General features: G+C 42.9%; 1 pseudogene; it reads left to right on the top strand.

Moving 5' to 3' along the window:
- The first annotated feature begins 5,612 nt into the window (after positions 1-5,612).
- On the top strand, positions 5,613-25,985 carry LOC118930873 (Fc receptor-like protein 2; annotated as a pseudogene).
- Positions 25,986-26,566: the final 581 nt, after the last annotated feature.

Here is a 26,566-nt window from a genome sequence, read left to right as displayed (position 1 = left end):
TAATTAACTAAGTTATAAAAATCCTCCCTTAAAAATACTTGTTAAATTTTCATTAACATAACCTGGCATTGTTAAGGGTTGTGTTTTGTTTCTCTGTTTTTGTCGTTGCTGTTACTCAATACATTGAAAATACTTAACCATACACAATCTTTATGTGTCCTCAAGCCACCTTCAAATGCATCCCCAGATTTGCACCGACAGTCCCCTTAGATTGTATTGATCAGCACAAATTTAGTTTTTGTCCCTGTCAGCTTTTTACCCAGGGAAACTATTGTAATTTTTGTAAAGAGGTCTTTAAAATCTAACTGGGTCATTTAAGATGCCTTCAATTTCCAAGTTTCCTCATCCTTGATGTCATCTTGCTCTCACCAGCTTCCCGCGCTTCTCTCTTCCACACCGAGGGGTGGTTTTGTCTGGCTCAGTCCAGGTATGTCTGCTAGAACTTGTTTTAGAAAACTTTATGCCTTGCAAACTTGTAACAGTCCTGGTGGAAAATACATCAACAGCACTACCTGGCTGCTATTGTATGAATATCTCATTGTATTGAGCCTCTTCGTAAATGAGGAAGACACTGTTAACTTTTTTCTTCATGCCGCCACCAGATGTCACTCTTCTCAGTAACGAAGTTCAATGCTAGGGTACCCTTCCTTTCCAAATCCCTGAAGTCCTGAACTTGTTACCAAGTCTATGCCACTCATGGGAAGCAATGTGGGCATCAGCTGAGCCTTACAAATCTCACTTAATCTCCGATGCATCTTAATCTCCCAGGTTGGCTAATCTGTAAACTTCCATGGCTGATCTTAGAACAGCTCAGCGGCTTCCCCTACAATCTCCCCCCCACCGTGAGCTTCTCTGGCTTAGGGCCGCACTTGTCCTCTTATCCTGGTTCCAGCATTTGTTTAATGGTGCACGCAGAGGCCATTCAGTCCCCAGAAGACCGCATCTTAGCAGAGGGCAAAGGCCATCCAAAACCTGTCTCCTTCTAGGAGACATTCTAATTGATTAGGAAATTGTTTTTCTATGGAAGTTGGGTTAAAAAACAGAGTCTGACCTGTAGGGAGAGTTACTTTAGGCTCTAAATGAGTGAATTCACCTAACACTGCAATTCTTGTTCTCCATGTAATACACCCAAGGGTCTAAACTGTGTTATTTCCTCAGTAGGCATAATTAAGATATCACAGGATTCTCTACAACATCCTTAAAAGTTTGAGGGGGTATTTTGAAGATGCATGTATATACACACACACACATAAATATATATTAGAGTATACAGAGAGAGAATACACACAACACACACACACACACACACACACACACACAAAATATATATAAATAGGGATATATTCCTACTTATTTCTACATAGGAAAAGAGTGCGGAAGTCATGGTGGAGATTATCTCTTCCCTAACTGTATTTAAAAAAAAAAAAATTTAACCACACAACACAAAGCCAAATTTCCTCATTTCTGTTTTCTATATCTTTGTCCCTAAACACTGCACTTGGCGTAACCAACCGCATTAATTCCTGATCTTTTTAAAAATCTCATCCACCACTCTGGCTCCCCTCGCCCTCCTCTTTCATCACCTCCTCTCCTATCTTTAACTCCCTTCTCTCTTTTGCTCAGAGTATTTTTTCCTACAGCTCCCCCTGTACCCCTTCCCAGGAGATCGATCCCCCCTACTCAGCTTCTTCTATTTCTCATCAACTTGCTCAGATCTGGAAGGAGGCAATGAATTCTACTTAGAGGAACAGAAGGAAAGGCATGTATATTTATATTTTAGTACTTTCTTAGGCATAATGCGGTTAAATTTACAAAAATACGCATAAAGGATAAGTTGCAGTCCTAGGAGGTCGTTTAGAAACAAGTATATTGCTGGTGGCATTGAGAAATAGTAGTTTTTCAGAAAAATAATCTCATATGTGAAAAAACTGTTCAAGTTCTTTCTGAGTCTATAATCCCATTTTAGAAATACATCCCCAAGAGGAAAAGAAATGTCAAAATGTACACAAGTGCCTGAAGCAGTGCACTTGAGAAGTTAGGTGACAGAAGGGGTCGTAAGTACTATACCTGATTCATGGTCAAAACCATTATAGAAGCTGATATAGAAGATGCAGCTCTAGAATTTGAAGAAAAATAAAGTATGCTCATGCTGTGAAATGTAGGCCAATGAGATCAACATATAATAGAAGGACTATGCCGTGGCCCGGGTCTCCCCAACAGGAGTAACCCATCCAAAAGAGTCATTCGTGGATTTGTTTTGAAAAAGCCTGGTAGCTCCCAGTTCCCAAGAAGGACCCTAAGGCATAACAAGTGGCAGTCACCGAACTATAGTCTTGGAAGCTAGAATATGAAACGGTAAGTATAAAACCAGGGTTGACCATCTGTGTTTCTCAATCATTTTTCCTCCATAACACTTTGGATGAATATCATATGCTTCTATCAGGCACAGAGGCTCATTAGAACCAGAAAAGTTTTTCTCAGTTAACTGGGTGGGGCAAAGATGCACAAAGGTAGGTAGTAAGTGGAAGGTGAGAAGAAAAAAGAAGAGAGGAAATTAGTCTCCTGAGCTTCTAAGACCTGTGCAGTGAGAAATGTCCACTTTCTCCCCAGTTCTGATACCTAGATACTGATGCACACCCCAGGGCCACTTCTCCACTTGGAGAACCACTGCCTTGCACTGGATCAAAGGTTACATATGTGTCTGTGTGTCTCCAGGGCAGTAGTAAAGAAGAAAACCCTTCTTAGTAGATCCAAGACAAAGTCAGAAGGAGGGTCACTTCCAGTCAATGCTTCCCAAAGCATTTCATATCACTATATTTGGGGGCAATCTGGTGTAAACTGGAGGTGATCTGAAGCCCCAAGTGAGGCTGTTGCAGCAAGAAACGAATGATCCAGGGGTTCTAGCAACTGCAGGCACCGCCCCAACCAACCAACGGCCTAGGGGGTCAATATCTCACCGGGATCAGTGAGTCACAGTGTAGCAAGAGTTGGGAATGTCTGCTTATGGGTGAGGGGAACAAGATCTACGACAGTCCAAGTGGCTTATCATAAGCCTTTTACTCTATGTTCTTTTTAAACATTTCTAGTGGTTGGATGAAACACCAGGACACCAGCTGTGGGAGCAGCAGGTAAATCTCCACCCCTCTCCACTCTCCTGGACATCTCGGTGGCATAAGGACTCGTTGCAACCTCTCCAGGGAAGTCTGGCCAGTCCAGTGGATATACCTACTTCGTGACGTTGCCGTAGGACGATGCACCACCTTAGGCCCTCACATCTCTGCCGTCTTACCTCCTTCTTTCTCACCCTTGTCAACTTTTCACTGCACCGTGTCAACAATTTAATCGTTGCCTCGGACTCTGATTTCTAGAAAACTCAGGCTAAAACAGTCATTACATTCTCTCTCCTATTTTCTTTTTACCTAAGCTAATCTGAGTTGGTATTTTGTCTCTTGCAGCCAAGCATCCTGACTAGCGTAAACACAATACAAATGTTTACACCATTGGATTTGTTCATAGCACCCGATAATGTTTCTTTGATCACTTTATCACAATTTTTAGTACCCACCTTTCTGAGTTAGACTCTCAGCTCCATGGAAGTAAGGATTATATATATATATATTTTTTTTGTATGTCACTAAAGAGTCACCTTCTGCCACAGAATTCAATACCAAGTAAGCAATCAATAAATATTCAAAATGTTTAAGACTAAAGGAATGAATTAATTCTACTTTCAGTTATCTTGGTACTAAGTCATGTAGTTCAACCAAGTGTTTGGAACCCTGAATGATATATCTAATATATATAAAACTTTAAAAAATTGATCTTAGGTTTGTAAATGTGTCTTGTGTGAGTCTGGCCAGTGAGAATTAGTTGATCCATGTGTGTTCAGCTCTGATGCTAATAAAATTGAGTTACTCAATCTAAAACACACATACATAGTCTTTAGTAGTTACCTGCTCTGAGGTTTGGGGTATGTCACTGAAATTCTCTGACCTTACCTTTTCATTGGCTGAATGATAACAATAAGAGTATTTCCCAATGCCCATCTTAGAGGCAGTTTTGAGGACCCAACACTGCAAATGACGTAGATGTCCTCTATACCTGAAGGTAGTGTTTGCCATGAGCACAATTACAGCCACCATGAAAGGTCATCTCTAGCCGAGCCATGAGACAAACAACCATGTAATACTTTTGGAAATTATTTTCCCACATTGTTTATGGCTCCTTTTATCTATTATTTGAAAGAATTGTAGTCATACTTCATCTTACCATCTACTACCTAGATGTGGTTTTGGGGTGGGAGTAGGGAAGATGGTACATTTCTTAACATAATCAAAGAACACACTAAACTGTTCTTTTTCTCATAAAAGAGCAATTCTGTTCCTAAAATAAATTTTATTTCCAATCTGCAGATTAACTGACACAAGCTGATGTTGGTTTTAAATAGCACTTTCTTCACAGGCATGTAATGGGACCTCACTGTAACGCTGCTTTATAACCTCTTTTTGTAAACTTAGCTATGTACTATGGCTCTCTCTACATCAAAAGTATTTGTTGACTTCATACATAACTACATACTCTTCCATTTTGTGAATGTGCAATAATTTATCTAATTCCCTAAAACTGGATGGTTTTTTTGTTTTCAGTAGAATTAATATCCCCAACAATGAACATTCTTTTGCAACCACTTCTGCTGGATGTATTTTGGATATTTTGACTTGTGGTTAAATGCAGGACATACAGGTAGTTTGATTTTTTAAGTTGGGAGTTTGCAAACATAAAGACGCTGTATTTAGCATCAAGCATTTAGTCAGTATTTTTCCAAGAACAGAAAGCAATGATAATCACCTGTTGAGGAGTATCTCTGCAAAATGATACAACTTGGCCCGAGAAATCCCATTCACACAGTTACCAATGCCTCTGTTAACCCATGACTTCTGGCCCTAGATGACAGTATAAAAGGAAATGTGTCAGTCCTGACCCACAACAACCCTGGCTCTAAGATCATCACGACTACTTTCTTTTCCAGAGAAGAAGGAAGAAGAAGAGAGGGTGCAGGGACCCTGGGTTTCCCCTTTCACATGCAGCCTCTCACAACCCTGAGATGTCCTTCTCCCTTCTGGGAAGCTACGGCAGCTTTATTCAGAAATAGGAGTCATGCACTGGTTCTGTACTCAAACATTTGCTTCCTGTGGGTAGAGCAAAGGAAATGATTTCAGCAGGGCTTCCTGACATCTGCGGGTAGAGTCTGACCACCTATGCACATGCGACACTAGTTGCCCCCAGCAGGTCACGTGTGCTTCCCTCTCTTCTCCTCTCTAGGCACAGAACCCTTTCCAGGTGGGAAGGACAAAGCAGAGGCATCCTGTGCAGGGCCACTTGAAGTATGTATGGAGTTGGACATATGCTGACATGTGATCCCTTTCCAAGTCAGTGAAGTGAGGATACAATAACACTATACTCTCTGATCGGACATGGTGATGCAACAGCACACAAGAGAGAAAGTCTTTGCCCTCATGGAGCTTATATTCTAGTGGGGAGTAAAAAGATGAATAAAATATATGGAATTTCATATATTGATAAATGCTATTTTTAAAAAGAAGGCAAAGGGGATGGAGGAGAGAGTTGCTCTTCTGAATGAGCTGGTCAAGCGAGACCTCACTGATAAGGTGGCGTGAGCATACGTGAGGAAATGAATGGACGAACCTTATTTATCTATGGGAAAACATTCTAGGCTGAAGGAATAGCCAGTGCAAAGGCCCTGAGGCAAGAGTGTGCTGAGCATTTTCCAGGAATACCAAGAAGACAGCAATGGCTGAAGTTGAGAATATGAGGGGAAAGCATTAGGAGTTGAAGTCAGAAAAGTATATCTGGATAGGCAGATGATGTAGGCACGACCTTGTAGGTCACTGTGACTCTAATGTGACATGGAAGATCACTGGGGAAGCTTTAAGGGGGGACTAACATAATCTTTCTCGATTCACATTCAACTGCCTACATATGGATAATGAACTGTCCTATTAAGCAATTTGATGATATGAATCAAGAGCCTTAAAATGGTCAAGGCCAACCATTAATAATAAAGTAGAATAAACGATCTCATGTGTAAATAGGAAACCAAAAGGTAATGATAATGTACCTAAAGATAAGCCCAGCAAAAAATGGAAGAACTTACATTAAAAAAATCTTCAAACTCGAATGAGTAAGATAACATAAGATTTACATAATGTAAACTCTGTTCTCAGTCTCAATATTGTAAACGTGTTCATTATTAATATATTTATTTTCCATGTGTATTTATGTATTTATTTATTTATATGCCTATACGTTTAATGCAATTCCAGTAAAATGAAAAAAATTTTCTTGTCTTTTTGACTAGATAAGCTCATTCTAAAGTTCATTTGAGGAAATAAACCTTTCAGGATAGTCAGAGAAACTTTAAAAGAGAACTAAATGGTGTACAAGCCCTACAATACACGAAAGTGTATTTCAAACCCATGGGAATTTTAAAGCTGAAAAAAAAATAAAACCATGTGAATTAATCCACAGTAATAGTTGGAGACTTCAACACCCTTCTCAACAGCTGATATAACTACTACACAGAAAAAGTAAATAGCCAATACAAAAATGGACAAGATACATTTCAACCAAGAAGATATACAAGTGGCAAAGAATCACTCGAAAAGACAGACAACATCATCAGCTTCTAAAGAAAGGCGAATTCAAACCACAGTGAGATATTGCCACACACCTATCAGAATAGCTACAATTTTATTTTGAAATAATGATACAGTAAATCCTGGTGAAAATGTGGAACACTGAGAATGTTCACACGTGGCTAGTGAAAATGTAAAAGAGCCTCCTCCCAAAAATAATTTGGCTATTTTGTAAATGTATTAAAAGTGGACTTACAATACATCCCAGCCTTTGCAATTGCAAAGAAATGAAAACTTATTTTTAGGCAGAAACTTGTACATAAATGTTTACAGCAGCATTATTCATAACAACCAAAACCTGAAAACTACCCAGATGTCTTTCAATGGTGGGTGAATGGTTAAACAAACTGTGGTGCATTCTATGATTTTAAAAAAAAAAGGAGCAAACTATTGGTTCAGGTAGAAATTGGGATGAACCTCAAGGAATTATGCTGAATGAAAAAAAGCCAGTCTCAAAATGGTATATACTACATACTTGTGTTTACATAATACTTGTGCAATCTAACATAATTTTACAGATAGAGAACAGGTGAATAAGAGCTGGTAGGAGCTACAGAATGAGTAGGTGTCCCTTTGGGGGTGGGCATGCCAATAAAAGGGTAACATAAGGGGCCCTATGGCGATAGCACGGTTAAGTACCTTGATTGTTGTGATAATTACATGAAGTCACACATGTGATAAAATTGCATAGAGCTACACACCACACACATGCATACACACACAAAAATAAATCAATTCATGTATAACAAGTAAAACCTGAGTAAGTTTACAGGTTACACCAATGCCCATTTCCTGAGTTTGATATGTGCTATAGCTTTGGAAGATGTTCATATTGGTGGAGGCTGACTATGGAAAGCAGTATGGAGAATCCTTAAAAAATTAAAAATGGAACTACCATATGATCCAACCACTCCCTTACTAGGAATAAATCCAAAGGAAATGAAAACAGGAACTGAAAAAGGTATCTGCACCCCCATGTTCACAGCTGCATTATTTACAATAGCCAAAGTCAGGAAACAACCTAAGTGTCCTCCAACAGATGGATAAAGAAGTGGTGATGTATGTATTTGATAGAATATTTTTCAGCCATAAAAAAAAAGCAAGGAAATCCTACCATGGATGGACCTTAAGGGCATTACGCTAAGTGAACTAAATCAGAGAAAGACAAACAGTGTACGATCTCTTCTCTGTAGAATCTAAAAACAAAAGCAAACCACAAAAAGCAAAAAAGCCCCAAACTCATAGAAAAAGAGATCAGACTTGTGGTTTACCAGAAGCAGAGGGTAAGGAAGGGGAAATTGGAGTAAAGTGGTCAAAAGTTACAAAATTAGAGAAGTAAGTACCAGGAAAGCGATGTAGGACATGCTAACAATAGCCACCAGGGTTGGATGATGTACAGAGAAGTTCTTCAAGGAGTAAAGAAAAGAAGAGCAGAAGAAAATAAATAAAGAGTTCTCATCACAAGGAGAACTTTTTTCTTTTTCTCCTTTTTTCTTTTCTTTCTCTTGTATCTGTATGAGGACATGGGGGTCAGCTGAAGCCATTGCGGATATCATTTCACACTTTGTGTAAAACAAGCCCTAATGCTATCTGTTTAAACTTTTGCAGGGATGTATGTCAATTACTTCTCAATAAAAGTGAAAAAAAAAGGTAATGGGGGCTGGATGTAAAAGCAAGTGAATCTATGTCACACTTATGAGTATTATCTCCATTATAAAAAAAGGAAACAAGAGGCCCAGAGAAGTTAAACAATGTCCCAAGTCACACAGCTGTTAAGCACTGACATTCAAACCCACACACCTTGGCTCCAAAAGAAGTTCTCCTGATGACTGAATGCCAATCGCTAACTCTTCTGATCTATTTTTCAAGCTTCAGTTTCTTCGGCGTGCTCTGTAAATTCCTAAGGTTGTATGTCTCCCCAGGGATCACAGAGGCTTCCCGACATACCTCAACTAATTGCAAAACTGCATTTTCTGGACAACTCTAAAACCTTCTCCCTATGTCTGACTTAATTCTGATAGGAAACCTATGAACTGGAACATATGGGTGAAATTTTTTCCTGTGATTGTGGATGTCTTTGTTCCCTGGAAGGATAAAATTGGAAATAATCGGTGAATTGATCAGCCAACACAAATGAGCTCAAGATTCTGCCATGTACTTTCTAAGAGAAGAGTACACATACCAGCTGTAAAAAGTATTTCCGTGCAGGCTGCCCTTGTTAGAAATAGGCAGAATTCTCACCTTTGGGTTTTTCAATTAAACTTATTTTTGAGATAATTGTAATTCTCATGCAGTTGAAAAAAATAATCAAGAGGGATCCCATGGACCCTTCACCTGGTTTCCCCTAACTGTAACATCTTACAAAACTATAGTAGAATAGCCAGGACACTGACATTGATACACTCAAAATACAAAACATAAAGCTCACTGACAAGGATCCCTCAAGCCCCCTTTTATAGCCACACCTACTTCCCTCCTGCAAACTCCCTTTAATTCCTGGAAACCACTAATCTGTTCTCCAGTGCTATTTTATCATTTCAAACATGTTATATAAATGGTATTAAAGTATTTTATAATTTTTAGATATATCTTTTTTACTCAGTATCATTCTCTGGTGATTCATCTGTGTTTCACATGCATCAATAGCTCGTTCTGTTTCATGACTGAGCACTTGACCTCTACTTAATTGACTCTTCCACCTCCTCACGTATTTATCTTTTTTTTTTCTCAGTGAGAACATTTAAGTTCTATTCTCTTGGCAAATTTCAATTGTAAAATAGATTCACATCAACTATACTCATCATGTATTACATGAAATCCTCAGAATGTATTCATCCTATAGCTGAACGTGTGCACCCTACTTTGAAGCTCTCTCTATGTGCCCCAGCCCACATTTATACTCATTGTTTCTATCACTTGTTATTTTGTTTTGTTTTTAGATTTTGCATGTAAGTGATACCATGCATTATTTGTCTTCCTCTGCCTGGCCTATTTTACTCAGCATAATGCCCTTAAGGTCCATGTATGTTGTCACAAATGGCAGGATATTGGAGAAATATATATATCTTCTAAGGAGAATAGACACATGTATCTTCTATTAAAGACCTTTTAATATACCTATTCAAGCCCTTCAATTTTTAAATTGGACTCTCATTTTTTTTGTCATTTTTGATTGTCAGTATATATATATTTGCCATATGTGTGTTCATGCATAAGAACATGAAAAGTTCTCAACATCAATAATAATTAGGGAAATGCAGATCAAAATCACACTGAGACACCATTTCAGACCCATTAGGATGGCTGTTATTTAAAAACAAAGACAAAAACAGAAAATAACACGTGTTGACAAGGGTGTGAAGAAGTTGGAACCCTGGTGCATTGTTGCTGGAAACGTAAAATGCTGCAGCTGCTGTTGAAAACAGGATGGCAGCTCTTTGAAAAATTAAACAGAATTACCATATGATCTAGAAATCACACTTCTGGGTATATATCCAAAATAATCAAAATTAGGGACTCAAACAGATATTTTGTACATTCACGTTCGTAACATTATTCACAGCAGCAAAAGGAGGCAGCCACTCAAGTGCCCACTGGCAGATGGTAGGATCCACAAAATGCGGCATATGGATATATACATATACCCACACATACAACAGAATACTATTCAGTCTTTTAAATGAAGGAAATTCTGACACTTGCTAAAACATGGATGAATCTTAAAGACGTCACGCCCAGTGGATAAAGCAAGATGCAAAAAGACAAGTATTGCATGATTCCACTTACACGAAGTACCTAGAATAGACAAATTCACAGAGACAGGAGGTGGGGGGATTGCCAAGGGCTAGGAGAGGAGGGCATGAGCCTCGCTGTTGAATGGGTGCAGAGGTTCAGTTTGGGATGACGAGCTCTAGAAAGGGGTGGCAGTGATGGGGGTACGATAATGGGGATGTGCTTAATGCCAAAGAACTGTATGCTTAGAAATAGTTGAAATGGTCCATTTTATGTTATGTATATTTTACCACAATTAGAAAAGAGAGAGAGATTTTACAAAGGGTGACTTAAATCAGTAAACAGTGACTGGAAGGGGAAAAAAAGAGAGAGGGAGGAAGGCACTTCGTTACTGCAGGGCAGAGTGGGGGTCCCGGCTTCCCACCGACACCGCGGGGAGAGGGGCCTTGTCACCAGCCGGAGTGGCAGGTGTCTCCACTCCACTCGTCTCCCCTGACAGTATCCCTTTGAGTAGCGACGGATCACCTTCCAACACTTTCATGAGAGTACAAGTTCAGGCTTTTCCAGCTTTGCAGGCATGGGTGGGGATGGGGCCATAGTTTTCTCTATGGTGCTTCTCTGGAGTAAAGGTTATTGTTTTAGTTTTCTGTCTTGCTAGGCTGCCCCTTTCCTCATCCTTTGGCTGGAGAGCTCAGACTTTGGCTGAGCTGTGCGCATTGGTATTACAGGTTACTGGACTTCTTCAACTCCAAGTTTAGGATAGATGAGGCTGAAAAAAAAAAATCAGGGACCTTATTCACTGGGTACTGAGGTTACTAGCTGGTCTACCTTTTTTGTGTCTCCATATTTCAGTCTTCTTGTGTTTGTTCTCCGTATGTTGTCCAGGGTTTTTAGTTGTACATTCAAGGAAGAAAAGAAAAATGTGTATTTATTCCCTCTTCCTGGAAGCAGAAGTCCATCTCACATTTGGATTTCAGTAGCCTTACAAAAATCTTGGACTGGTAAATATGGACCTTTCCAGCCTTAGGTTTCTCTCCTCCTCCAATATCCAGATAACTCTCTAAGCACTGAAAAACGCTGTGCTCGGGACGCAGTCATTCATTGTCCCCCACGGGCACTGCAGGTTTGAGTAACATATCAGGTACGCAGTTCAAGCTTTTGCTAGTCATAAAGCAAAAATTAGACCCACGCTCTGGAGAAGCACATGCTCAGACATGTGGGGCTTGTCATGGACTCACTCTTTGCTCGGAGTCTGCCCTTCACACTGTCCACTACCTTTTCACTTCAAAAATCTCTTCTTCACAGTTTATAGGGCTGTACACTCATGCCTGTGGAGACTGGGTCTGGGTAAACCTCAATATTTAATCTCCAGAGACCTTAAACTCAGGCTTTGTAAGGGCATCAGCTCAGATTTTAATAACAAAGAACACTGAAAATCATCGTAACTGTTTTCAATACCACAGTGCAGAGCTTCCTGAAATCTTGACTTCCACGTTTGCCTACAGTCCTGCCAGTCCTGGGGGAGAGACTTTTCTGCCTCATTTGAGTTGACCTTGCTTTGATTTTATATAAGCCCAGATTGGCCTGAGGCAAAACTATACTGGGGCTTTTCCCATAGAGAGGGGAGGGTTTTTGGAACTAGGGGGTTTTTCGCAGGCAGCTGCAACTCGCTGACATGTTCCCATTTCCCTCCCTGGTAGCAGAAGGTGGCTGTGAAAGTCAGTTTGAATCCTTTAACTTGGCCTTGGGTATCTCTACTCTTGGGGGCGGGCCTTTGATACCCCATATCCCAAAATGGCCTCACTTTTCTGGACCATATCGACATGACCCTTGCTTTCAGAGCCTTTGTGCTTGTACCTGTACCCTTTCCCATTCATGCCCAGTCCTGGAGTCAAATAGGAATTCCTCTGAGTGCAAGGTGGTGTCAGAACATGAGGACCCAGGATACCACCATAAATGGGACCTGTTCCAGCACACGACTGCACCCTGGCGCTCCCCATACTCACTTCAGGCTAACGGCCAGACCTAGAATACAGCTAGGAGAACATGTTCTTCCTGGCCACCACCTACTGGCCAAATGCACCACAGATTCCAGGCTGGCCCTTCCCAGGCTGTGCTGGGTCCAGAGACATAATTTCAAAGGAAAAGGCTAGATTCTGAAAATCTTCCCGTGTTAGCATCAGTGACTGCATTACCAGAGAGCAGCAGACCATTGTAGGGGGCACGCTGTTGGTGCTGACACATCAGACAGCACGTCTGCCACCTGCGGTGTTGCTAGAGACCCCAGGAAAGGTTACTTTTCCCCTCAGAGTCTCCAAGAGCCTGACGGGGGGGCTGGGTCATTTCACGTCTGACTGGGTCTACCCCCTGAAGCTCTGCAGGCCCTCTGCTCTAGCAGGCATGCGAGACCTGCAAACAGGCCCCGTGTCACGGGAAGTCACCCCCCACCTTCGGGACTCTTCCCACTCTCCTGGCAGCACCCCCTGTACTGGGGACACGGAGGCAGGACAGGTGGGCACTCACAAAACTCCTCAGAGGGTTGCAAGATTTGGAGTGTGGGAAGTCCTGCCTATGCTAATCTCAGAATCTTCACCCCCTGTTGTGTCTGCAGCTCCTTGAGTTCCCCTTCTCCTGGTTCTTTTGAACCCCTGGGTACTATGGGTGTCACAGGACGGAAAGCTCTCAGAGGCCTGTGTCAGTGGCCATTACCTGCCCAGGACCTTCTGCAAAGGCTGCAGGGATGGCCTCTCCTGCTCTCCAGGCCATATCAGTCCCTACCCCTGACACCTGCCCGCTGTCCTGGCTTGGGGTGTGGTTTTGCTCTCCCAACCTGGAAAGCCTAAAACTGGGAGAGGCGAGACATCCGCAGAGAATGGCTATATGTGGAGTGGAGGATGCTGGAAGGATCCCTTTTCTGCAGGTTAAAAGGTGCTCCAAAATCTCTCTGTTCTCCACAGCTGGGTGTCGTCTCCCGAAGGGACCAGGATGCTCTGGAGAACAGGATCATGGCAGCTCTGAAATCATAATGGTCCTATGTTGGATAGTATGTTCTCATAATGGTCTCTTGCTTGGATGATAAACTGGCAAAACGCACCAGGTTTCCTCTCATGGTTTAAAAGTATAATTGAGAAAGAGAAGAGCCAAATTTCATCACCCACTAAGCAAGATATGTTTTTCAGGAAGCTCCTTTGAACAGTTATAATCATCCATTTCTATCCTGCCTAGCCTGCATGTTGCACACCGGCAGGCTAGTCGCTCTTATGCTGATGTTCCTGGATCATTTCTGAAAGTTCTGAATTTTCCAAATTGTTTCAAAAAATGTTTCACCTTTCTAACCTTGTGTATGTGAGGAAATAAACTGTCCACATACTATAACAAGACCCCAAAAGGGCATGTAATAATGAAGCAACATCAAGTGGGCGGCCCATCGGCTGCTTAATGTCATGTCTTATTGTTAAATGCTTGGTTCATGTTTAGAATGTTCCACTGTCTTCTCTGCCTCTGGTCCTGCCATTTATCCCCATATTTGCCACATAATCTTGTTCCTTCTCAAACATTGTTTTGACGTAAACCACTTGCATCTCTCTACCTCTGAAAACCTACCCAGAACATTTCCTTGTTCACTCTTCCAGGGGAGAAATTTCAAGACACAGAATGCATATGGATGTGCATGGATGTCATTTCTTTGGTACTTTCTCTTCTCCTGAATATCCAACCAGGCACACCTGAAGTCTGAGCCCTCAGATGCTGTCCCCTCCAACACCCTCCCACCACAGACTCCAAACACGTAAGTCAGCAGAGAAAGGCCAGCACCGTTAGCCTAGACAAGCTCCGGCTTGCTTCAACCCTTATGCACAAATCTGCATTCTGGGAGTAGAGTGAGTTGGGAGGAGAGAATTGTTGGGAAACTTCACAGAGGACCAGAACATTTAAAAATGTGTAAAGTTCCCAATCCTGCGGTAATCTCTCTGCTTCTATTCCCTCCAAAAAAAGTTACTCTTTTTGCTGTTGTTCCTTTAGGTCTCTGGGAATCCCAGATTCCCAGGTCCCAGCCTCTTAGCAGGGATCAGGGTCAGGACGAGGGCACAGAGAGTTGGAGGCCAGCACTCCCCCTGGTCCCAGCTGTGGCCGAAATCCATCTCTGCTTTGCCACGTGTCTTCCAGATGGGTGAGTGACCCTACCCCGACCCCCTCAAGGCCATGGATTCGTTTCTCTTTACTCCTGAGCCCTGGGGCAGGAGATAAGTTACCTGGGCAGGGGAAACACCCCAAAAGCACCTAGAGAGCAGTCTCCTGGTTCAGGACCCAGGACTCAGAGGTCCCCATCAGAGCGCTGGAGGCTGGGATGCTGGGAAGCACAGTGGTTACAGAGAAGTAACCAGAGGGCCAGGGGGAGGCCCTGCACCAAACAAAAGCAGACCTCCATCTTTTGCTTGGATTGCAGACTACCCACACCCAAGGAGTTTTCCTTTTATTTTTTAATTTAAGGTCTAATGTAATGAAAGAAAGAGGAAGTCTTAGTTTTATATTAGTTGGAGAGTTACATTTTCTTCTGTAATTGTTCCTTTAAGAGGGTATTCATTCTAGTATAGGGAAGGGAGGGGAGGAAATATGTATATATCCAATACTTTCAAATATGATGATACACTTGCTTTGTACCTGATGTAATTTCAAGCAAGAGTGGTCTTCATACATTAGAGGGTCTCTGGATCACCCCCATAGGACCCAGTGAACTCCCTGAAATTACGGTAAAATGTATATATATGTACAATTGTACCTTCTTCTAGGGAATAGGGCTGTAAGTAAAATGCAAGGTTAAACGTCACTTGCTCAGTTATCTTACAGTCAATTCCTTGTCCCAGTCTCAGTAAAACTGGAAATCCAGATGATTTCTTATCTCTCTGTAGCCCTGTCATCATTACCAACCAACATAGTCACATAAATCTTATTTCTCCAACATTTCTTCAATCAAATTGATTTCTTCTCTGTAATCCTCACTGAGAACCTTCTCCAGACTAAATATGGAGGAAGAAAACTTTGGCCTCTAGGAGGGCTTAAGACTTCTCTCTCTGTACCAACGTTTATGCTCCCCACCACCCTCCTAGTCTGACGGTGGGACTTCAGAGTGGCTAACAGGTATGGAGCAGCTGTCTTGGAACCTACTTGATCAGTTGGCTTTCTCAAGAACAAAATTCTGAGTATGTACCTCTAACATATATAGAGATAGAGCCCTAGCTTGAAATACTGTAAATATTATAAAATATGTACAAAAACAGAGAATTTGAAAGATGAGAACCTGTTTAATATAATCTGGAAGTTCTCAACAAAAGAGGCGTTCACCCCACCTCTTTGGAGAGTGGAGCCGACCCCATGAGAGGACGGGGTCTCTTCTGCGGCAAGCCCGAGAGCTGACGTGCCTCTGCCCAGCGTAAACTCGTGGCTAAAGGTATAGGCTGGGCAGTCAGCCTACAAACACTCTCGTGCCATGTCTCTTTCTCCATTCTGCAGTCCCATGTCTAACACTGTGTCTTTACACTGCGGGGAATGGTCCGAGGTTCAGGCCTAACATTAGGCATTTTATCAGAATAACAAACATTTGCCCTGCAATTCAACCCCATGTACAATTCCAAATTGATATTCAAACCTGAATTTCTAGCTCAGTTGACAACTGAACATCTTCCCCCCAAAAGCCCAGGGCTCCAGGGTTGGGCCACAGAGCAGTATGGTGGCCAGCTCTCCTTCCCCTCTGTACAAACTTTCAGGCAGCAATCTAGCAGCCCTTCTCCATTCTATGGTGTTTTCTTTTCCTGCTGGGGCAGATCTAAGACACCAAGCTGCTCCTTAGCTCTCTGCTAACCACTGTCTTTTCCAGGTGGAGGCAAGGACTTGAACAAGCCCACTCCCCTTCTCAAGGGATTATCCAGAAAATGATTCCTAGAAACCTCTGAAAAAAAAACATTCAAGAAGGGAATTCTAGATACTGACGCTGTAAGTCCCAACGCTGATGTCTCAGTGGCCCAGATCATCACATCCAGGGAGAGTGACAGAAAGGCCTTTGAATTACACGTCTGGGCTGAGCCTCTGAGGAATGAGAGAAGCAGAGAAAGTTAGCTATGCCTGCCACAGGGACATGGGTCACCTTGAATGGATATAATGAGATGTAAGTGGAATCACTTTAAATCCATATTTAGTCCAGAAAATGGTTCACACATAGAAAAATGAGATCAAAACTTTTTTTAACGGACATAAAACTAACAGGATGTGTGGAAGACAAAAGATGTCAGTAAGTGAAGCAGAGCTCATCTTTGCTGAGCAGGGAAGCTGAGAGGGCTAGGAGGTCCCAAGGGATCTGTGGCTCTCCCATTTTCTTGTGAGTGTGTATGCATCATCCCTCATCCTTATGAACAGAAGTCGGGGTATTTTTGCATCTTTCGCAGACTGGTTGAGCATCGATATGCCACACTATGTCTATGAAGGAAATCAGGTAGTTGTGAGATGCTCTGGGGAAAATAATAATAAAATAAAGAGACTGATGTACTACAAGGATGGATATCATATAACCACATACCCCAGCGCCTCGAGCTGTATCATTTCAGATGTAAGACCCAGCGACAGCAGCTCCTATTACTGTAAGGCGGGTAGGAAATTATTCTTATTTGTAGACACAACAGAAGAAACAAGATCTATATGGCTCACTGTTCAAGCTGGTAATTCTGGGATGGAGCAGGACCCGTGTGGGAGGACGAGGGTACAGGGCAGAGGAGACCACCAGGGAGGGATAAATGCATGGCTGTGTGTCCTTGAGTCAGGATCTGTGTATCCTGCTCTCTGGGGCTGAGAAGACGCGCCACTTCTCACAGGGACTCCACACCTCACTGACTGGTTCTCTGTTTAATTCTTCCCTCCAGAGCTGTGTCCAGCACCTGGGCTGAGAGCCAGACCACCAGAGCCCACTGAGGGGGACTCAGTGACCCTGACCTGTGACCCCCGGCTCCCTTCAGAAAGATCAGCTCTGCTACCCCTTCTTCAGCAGTGGCCACCCCCCCGAAGCCAGACTGGAGCTCATGAGAGCTTTGGGTCTCAGCAGTGTGGAAGGAAGACTCGGAATTTTACTGGTGTGAGGCCAGGACAGCGTCTGGCAGTGTCTCCAAGCAGAGCCACTGACTCCACATACGTGCGCAGACTGGGCAGCCGTGGTGGGCGCCAGGGCGGGCTGAGCGGGGAAGAGCGCTTGCTCCCCACTGCATGATCAGCTCCTCTTTTCAACTGTGTTTCCTCCGTCCCTGTGGGGCTGGGGGCTATGGTGACGGGCTCTGCTCTGTTAATTGCTACAGTGGCATTATAGCCCAACAGCTTGGCTCTCCCTGTCAGAAAACCCACAATCATAATCTCTCTCTGGAGCATTTACTGTGCAACTAGCTCTGTGTGCTGGCGAATGAACCATAAATAAATCATGAGCTCTGCAAGGAGTGACCCCCTGAGAGAAGGCACATTTCATCCAAGTAAAGCAATGAGGGAACTAAGTAATGACAATGGTAATAATTAAAATAACAGAATCCCCAGCAATTATAAAAGGCTTAACCAAGGCCAGGCCTGAAGCCAAGCTCTTGTGCTCAGCTCTAGAAGAACACCTCTGATGCGCAGACATATCTGGGGAGGGGAGGCTTATGGAAAGTTTAGCAAATTCAAGCTACCTCTCAGAGCAGCTTTACAGTTAGACCCCTCAGCAACCCCGTGAAGTGGTACTGAGAATAGGATCTATAAATCAGGTCCTAATAGTAGCCCCATTACACACACAGGAGGGACCTGAAAGCACAGAGCTGTTAAATGACCTACCCAAGGTAACCCAGCACCCTGTAAGTGGCACAGCTGGAATCTGAAGCCAGGCACCTCCAGCACCAGTCATGCCCTCCTCACCATCTTGCCACGTGTCCTATCTCAGCCATGCCTGTGGGGAGTGGTGTCAATAGCAGCTACCATTTGCTGAACATCACCAGCATGATAGGTACTCTATACACGTATCTCGTTTGAGCTTCATGAGGGCTCTGTGAAGTTGGAATGATTATCCACACTGTATGTTCAAGGAAACTGAAGACCAGAGAGCTCAACTGACCTCCCAAGATCATGTGACCAATAAGTGACAGAGCTGTCTGGGGACTCCCGGACCTGTGCTCCTCCACCACTCCCGCTGCCCTGGGTGCAGCAGGAGATCAGGAGGGAGCAAGATCACCACAGGCCCGGGACATTAGACACGGCTAACGAGTGTGGGGATGTGCGGGGCCAGAGCTTCAGGGTGTGATGGGGCAGGGGGTCCTGCCTAAGGGCCCTCAGCATGCTCCCTCCCCACTAAAGTCACTCTCAAACATTCTGTTCCACCCACCCCACCTGCCGAAATGCTCAGCAGTTGTAAGAGCCTCCACCCCAGGCCCTCACCTGTCCTCTCGTGTCCACCCAGGAATCCCTGCATCTGGAGTGCTCCTGGAGACCCAGCCCCAGAGGGGACAGGCTGTTGAAGGGGAGACGCTGGTCCTTGTCTGCTCCGTGGCTGAAGGCACAGAGGATGCCACCTTCTCCTGGCACAGAGAGGACGCAGGGGAGGATCTGGGGAGGAAAAGTGAGCGTTCCCAGAGAGCAGAGCTGGAGGTCCTGGCTGTCAGGGAGGGCCACACGGGGGGATACTACTGTACCGCTGACAACGGCCACAGCCTCCTCCAGAGCGAGCCGGTGAATGTCCCCGTGAGAAGTAAGCTGGGCTCTCTTAATTAGCCCCAGATCCCTAACTGGGGTCAGTCTCTTTCTGTGGCAGTGAGGATGGTCCAAGGATGACAAAACGGGGCTGTGAAGAGGGTGAGGAGCCCTTTGGACGCCGTAGGATTGCCGTGACGGCGGTGATGCTGGCAGTGGCAACAATAAGACTGGCAAAGGAGCTAAGGGACAGTGACAAGGGAGCCCCAAGGCAGGATAGTGCGTGGCCAGAGGCACCCACTTCTCCCCAGAGCCTGTCAAAGCTCCGCAAGAATGTCCCTGCAGTGTTAGACCAGGAGGTGTGATAGGGGGAAAGAACCATGGGGTGGGGGAATTGGAGGCCCGTGGGCTGGGGGGAGTGGGCTGGAAGCTGCCCCATCAGGAGACCCTCTCTGATGACCCACCGCCTCTAGTTCCAGCGTCACGCGCTCTCCTCACCTTCAGCGCTCCCAGGGCCCAGCCTTCCCCGGGGGTCGTGGGGGAGGTTCTCTGCGAAGACAAGAGACCTAATTTATTGAACCCATCTTACGTGCTAGGTTTTATGTTTTAGCTTCTCATATTGTTTGTAAAGCTATTTTTGGTATTTTAATTGGGATTGTATTAGTATGACATCAAAATAATAAGTGAACTTCAGGAGAAATAGACATTTTTAAACGGTATAATCTTCCCTTCCAAAAACAAGCTATATTGTACCATTTATTTTGTCTTTGTTTACAGCTAGCAAAGTTTTTAAATTTTTCCTCTTATAAGTTCTTCCTATGTCTTGTTAATTTTACTTTTAGACTCTTTATACTACTCAAACTATTTGTATAGGACTTTTATTCTATTATATTTCCTAGATGTCTATCTTGGTGTGAGGGATAAATATTGGGTTTTACTGATTGATTTGGACCCAGCTATTTCACAGAATTCTCTTATCATTTCTAGCATTGTCAGTTAATATTCTTAGGTTTTCTAGGTATCGAATCATATCTGTAGATAAAACAATGTGCTTCCTTCTATTAATATACAGAATATGTGTTCCTTTCTCTTCCTAAATGCATTGGCTAGTCTTTCCAAAACAATGTTAAATAACCATGAGGATAGCAGGTTTCCTGGCTTTGCTCCCAATTTACTTGGTATACTTTTTGAGTTTCACCATTAACTGTGATGCTGACTTTAATTTTACACATGAATATGACATCGAGAAATTACATACCATCCAAAATTAATAAGAATTTTATTGACTCTTTAATCAGAAGTAGATATTGAATTTTTAAAACATCTTTCTGGTGTTATTTTTGTTACCCTTTAACTTAAATGGTGAACGACATTAACAGATCTACTAATAATGAATAATTCTTGCAACCTTACCTGCTTGTGACGTATATTCATATCCTGCTGAATCCCATTTGATAGTATCTCCTGTAAGACTTCTGCATAGATATTCATAATGAGGATTTGTCTGTAGCTTTTTATCCTTTCTTTGAAAAGCTCTGATATCAATATTGTGTTGGTTTCATATTACTTTAGAAGGTATCTTTCTCTATTTTCAAAAAATTTAAATACTGCTAAATTAATCTTTTTTTGAAGTTTAAAAAAGTTAGTGTGAAGCCATCTAGCCCGATAGGATGTGTAGCTGCCTAAAAATGTTCTCAATTTTTTTTCATGACTATTGTTCTATTCATTTAACTGTCTTTTCCCACAGAAAGACTTGGTAATTTATACTTTCCTAGAAAGTCATCCATTTAATACAGGCTTTTAAATGTTGTATATTTATTCATTGTCCTTTCTTCCTTGATTAGGCTGTCCAGTGGTATGTCTGTTTTTCATAGAAAAGCTTTTGAGTTTATTCATATATTGCATTAGACTTTTTATTTTTTTATTCATTAATGTCTGCTTGTATCTTAGTTGGTTTTATTGATGTTTTCCTAAGTTCTTAAGATCAGTGCTTGGTTCATTTATTTTCATTTTTTCTTATTGGTACTCTTTCCAGTTGTTGAATGAATTTCCCTGAGAACAATTTTACTCATATCCCTTAAGTTTTGGATGTGTGCTTGGATTATCATTATTTTCAAGTCTGCAATATCAGTTTTATTTTCTTCTTTGACCTCAAAGTTGATTTAAAGAGGAATTTTTAAGAACTACCTGGTGAAAGGATTTTTCCCCTAATTTTGTGATTTTTAAAAAAAACAATCAATTGAATTTATAATTTTTAAGGTTTAACTTTGTGACCTAAAATACAGTCAGTTTTTGTAGATCTTCTATGAGTACTTAAAAGAAAATGAGTTCTCTGTACCAGGATCAAGAGTTCAGTAGATATTCATTAGGAACTCCTTATTAATCACATCACTCAAGCTACATGCATTCTTATTTTGTATCTCCTTGCTCTGCTGTGGGTTTACAAGTATCATTTGTTATCGTCATTGTGCTGAAGTTGATTTCTCCTTCCATTTCCTGTAGTCCATGTGTCAGGTATTTGCTGAAGATATTTAATTTCAAAGATTTATAAGGCTTAGAGCTTCCTCGTGTATTTTAGCCTTTTGCACTTCCACTTAGTGCTTTTGCCTTGATGTGTCTCCATCTATTCTTTGATTTCTAACAGTTTCTGAGCCACTTTGTCTTAGATGTGACCCTTTATATCATATATAGTTGACTTCCGGTTTTGTATACTGAATACAAGCTTCTTTTTACTTTATTAAGTGTGTTTGCCTTTTTATTCTATTTTCTCTTCCAAATGCTTCCTTTGTTTTTGGTTTCCTTTTCCTTCCTCTTCATTTTGTGACCTCAGGGACAGAGTGAATCCTACTCCTGCTTATGACTCAATCCCATTGTTTGAGCCACACCAACTTTCTCTAGTTTTCTTTCTTTGTAGCTCTGTATCTTTTGTCACTATTCCCATCCCCTAGCCGCCAACCATTCTAATCTGTTTGGTGTGTTTCTTCATTTATATGCGTTATTTTCTGTAAGCCTAAATATTTTACTTATACATGGTGGTGTGATATTTTCCACTTGGCACTATTTTTTTATCTATCTATATTGCTGTGCGTACATCTTGTTCATTACTCCAAATTTGCACATTATTCCACCACACTTTCCTTAGCCAATCCCCCAGGGATGGTCACCTAGAATACCTCCAACTTGTCACTACTGCCAACACTTACAACTTCCTCTTTCATGTCCCACCAGGGACCTGCATGAAAATTTCTCTGGATACATACACAGTTGGAACTGATGCAACAAGTATTTCCAGGTGGTCCCCAAAATTGCTACTGTCCCCAACAGCATATGAACGTTCCCAGATGTGACATCTCAGGCAATTCTTGCGTTATTTAGTGTCTTAATTTTGCCAACCCAATGAGCATGAAGAGAGATCTCACTGGTGTTTTTGTTTCCATTTTTCTAATTATCATTGAGTGTAAACATTTTGCATGTGCTCATTAGCCTTTGGGGTTTCCTCTTTTATGAAACTTAACTGTTTGCCTTTATTAATAGAATTTTTGTCTTTTTTGTTGTTGTTTGATATACATGAGTTTCTAGTTTCTAAAGTCCCTAGCTTGTTTTGGACTTTGCACACATTACCTCCTATTCCATAATCTGTCAATTTTGTCCATATTGTCTTTATTGAGCAGAATTTTTTATTTTTATGCAACTTCATTGATTTTTCACCTTTAATTTGTGTTCATAGAGTTTTAAGAGGTATTTCCCAACCCCAGATTCACAATGATAATCTTCTAGATTGCCTTCCCTTACTTTTGTAGTTTTAGTTTCTATGCATTAGATCTTTTAGAATTAATCTTTACATTTGATATTACATATAGGTATTATTTTTTTCTCCATAGAGTAAGCCAGTTTTCTCAATATTAAGTACTAAAGAGGCCATTCCCATTATTTTGTAGTGTCAAATTTAAGTTTCTATAGACAAAGGATCTATTTATGATCTCTCTACTTTGTCCATTTATTTGATTTTGCTCATACATTATGCTTTTACTGCCCTGGCCTTCTAATATATCTTAATACCTGATAATATGAAATCCATCATTGTTCTTTGTTGTTAAAGTTAACCTGTTTTTTTTTTAGATTTTTATTATTCTATAGAAATTATAGAAGAAGGGTAGTGAGTTGTTCAAAGTATTCAAGAAGGAATTTGTATCGGGATTATATTGAATGTATAGATTAATTGCATAGATGCAGATCTAGGGAGTCCCCCCATATCCCCTATTCAACTCACCTGTCTGGACTGTACAGAAAACAGAGGTGCCTTAAGGATGGCAACTGCAAGTGCTGCTCCAGATGTGGTTTTGTTTGATGGAGCCAATCAGCGTATTCTTGGTACCTGCCTTCGAAGCTCGTAAGCTGGCGAATGATTTCCCCCCCTCTTTCCCTATTGGGGGAGACCACCAGATGCATTTGCAATACATTTACACTGTCTTACCTTGCAGCTTTATCAACTCTCCATCCCTCTGTCATACGATCACAAGAACCCTGGTCACTCCTCCATTCCACAGGACATCATCCCCGTCTACTGTATCAACAGCATCACTCTGATCAGACCTGTTAAACAGAAAGTAGCAACTCTAGATGAGGTGGGACACATGCATACCAGAGGGTGGTAAATAAACCCCTCTTGATGAAATTTCTGGAGGTCCAATATTCTTAAGTATGTCAAAATATGTCTTCCAAGCTGAAGGACAAATTTTAGGAGAAAGCAGTGCCTGCCTCTGCAGATAGCATTTCTTCTCTTGAAGAACAACTTCTGGTTAAGTACTACATCCTATAGAGACTGAACACTCAACCTCGGGCCATCAACTTACAGGTGATCTGAGCTGTCTGTCCTGATGTGGTATTATTTATTTGTCGGTAAACCCAATGACACACAGCAGAGTAGAGGAAGCATGGATCTAATAAGGCCAAACAAGCCCACGGTCAGCACATGAAAAGGACTTTTTTTCTCCTCAATCAGAGAGAATATGGTGGGCCTGAGAGAGATGATGGGCTAAAGAATCTCTTCCAAGTAGGATTCAAATGAAGTGTGCTAGTGAGTGTAGGTTAGTCCCTCAATGACCTTATACATTTGCCTGTTTCTCCAGGTGAAAAAAGACAAAGGTCAAGCCTCAGAAGCCGCCCATTTCTGAAGAATGAACTTAGACAGGGAACAGCAGAAGTGCCCATTGGAAGTGTGGTATTCCATGGAAAGTGGTCACATGGGGGGGTCCCTGGACAGAGAAATGGTCAGGCGGGTGGACCATGTAGAGAAGAGCACCTCCGGGCCCATGCAGGGCTGTGGCCTCTTCCCCAGCAGACTGCAATTAGAGGGGCAAAAACCAGATGCACCGTCTCAGGGCCATACATTCCATCTGTGATGGAGACACTGCAGCTCTGCAGTGCTTGGGTAAGGGACACGTGACAGTAACTACCCTTGTTTCCCTTAAGAATGAAAGAAAGTGTTCTGACTTTGGTAAAAACTTAAGCTCTGGCCAGGTCCCCTCAAGGCCCGGTGCTGCCGCAGAGCACCTGGGAGCCTCACCTCCTTCTGACCAGTGAGGCTCAGAGCTCAGGGCAAGGCTCACTCTCTTCACTGAGCTCGGCTGGCAAAAGGGTGGGCCTGTGTGTGGAGGGAGGGCAGGAGGCCCCTGACGGGAGAGAATTCTTCACCTCAAACTCCCCCAGGCTGAAGCCTCTTAAAGTGAGGTTTGAGGGATGCTCTTTGTGCCCCACAGTCTGTGTCCCGTATTCTGGCGCTGAGGACAAGGCTTCTCACGGGGAATGTGAGCTTCGTTGTCCTGCGAAATGTGTCTAAATCTTCTCTAGACCTTATGTTACCCCTTATTCTAATGGCCAGATACTAGTAGTCCACAGAGGAGTTCAGGCACCAGATACAGAGGCACAGCTGCATGACAGCTTCTGCAGCAATGGCAGAGTGTGGGGGGCAGGGCTGAGCAAGCCCAGCAGCCGCCCACTCTGGGGTTAGGGGGAAAAAGGACTCTGGTGTAATGATGTTACGGAGAGACTATGAAGGTCAAAGGGTATGGGAGAGAGTCAATCATCCCAGGCTTGTGTATGTAGTGTCAGAGGGACTAGTGTGCCAGACTGGGGCTGAGAAGAGGGTGACAGGTATTTGTTTCTTTTTTTGTTTTGTTCTTGGAAATGGAGCTTTGGCTGAAAGCAAGCGAGGTCTGGCCATCCTTCCCCACTGATGTTTCCAGAACTAGGAGGGTTATCATGATAGTCCAGTAATATCAAGGTCAACTGTTCCTCCACATCCCTGGATCCCAGTTCCTTCCTATCAGTCAAACCACCAAGTATTTACTATGATTAGGGGATGCCCATCAGCTGGCCATGGAGGTTATAGGGTGTAAAGAGGGATCCTCTCTGACACAAGATGGACAACAACTGGGAACCACAGTTCACAAACCTGAAACATCACGGAGAAGGAGCCGGTGTAGACTGAAGCAGAGAGAAGACCATGTCAGGGAGACACCGGACACACTGGGGCTTGAGATATAAGTGTGGCGACATAAGAAGAAGAGGATTTATGATCCTTGGGAACATCCTAAAAATGAGAGTTATTTATCCCCCAGGATCCTACCTCACCTCTACCCAACCAGCCCAAGCACGTGCCCAGTGATGTCACTGCAGTCTCACTGTCATAACCCTAAGGGCGCACAGAATGACACGGTGGAGCCTCACTACAAGGCCTCAAGAGGCTCCCCTCCAATCCTGTACCAGTTTTATCATGAGGATGTGCCCCTGGGAAGCATCCCAGGACCATTTGGAGGAGGAGCAACCTTCAACGGCTCTCTGACCACATAGGATTCTGGGAATGACACCTGTGTAGATGGCAAAGGCCCCAGGGCCCAGTGTGGTGAGGCGGTTGTTGGGGGAGGTCATGGAGAGGACGTGACCGTCAGTTGACACGCGACCTGGGCAATCAGAGGCTCCTCATCCCCTTCCCATCCCTGGACCATGGGTTCTGCCTGCCTTCCCCACTCCCAGAGGCTGCCCTCAGGACACAGCCTTAAGATAGTTATGTGGTGTTGAGACCACCTGGGTAGTGTACACAACTGAAGCCAGTCAAGGCCTCCATATAAACTTGTAAGAGCTGGTGGGTGGGCACAAGGATCTACTTGTCCTGTGGTGCCCAAGACAAGCCTTGTATGTAAGTTCCCATGTTCATTTAACCTGCCGCCTGCCAATCCGGAGTGTTCTGCCTCTGTCTTCGGTCTCCCCCAGCCCTCCCTGTATAGGGACTGGTTTCACATTAAACAAGGGAAGCTCTGAGAAGCTTGTGAACCAGCAGTTGGCAAGCCAGCAAGGAGACTGAAGAAATGGGCCTCGGGAAAGATGCATATGTGGGAGAACTTCTGAGCCAGCCATCGCCCTCTCTGTAGGGA

Source organism: Manis pentadactyla, chromosome 19 (assembly GCF_030020395.1).
Source record: "Manis pentadactyla isolate mManPen7 chromosome 19, mManPen7.hap1, whole genome shotgun sequence".
NCBI lineage: Eukaryota > Metazoa > Chordata > Mammalia > Pholidota > Manidae > Manis > Manis pentadactyla.
The sequence above is the reverse complement of the archived record's forward strand: the minus strand, read 5'-3'. Positions and strand labels throughout refer to the sequence as shown.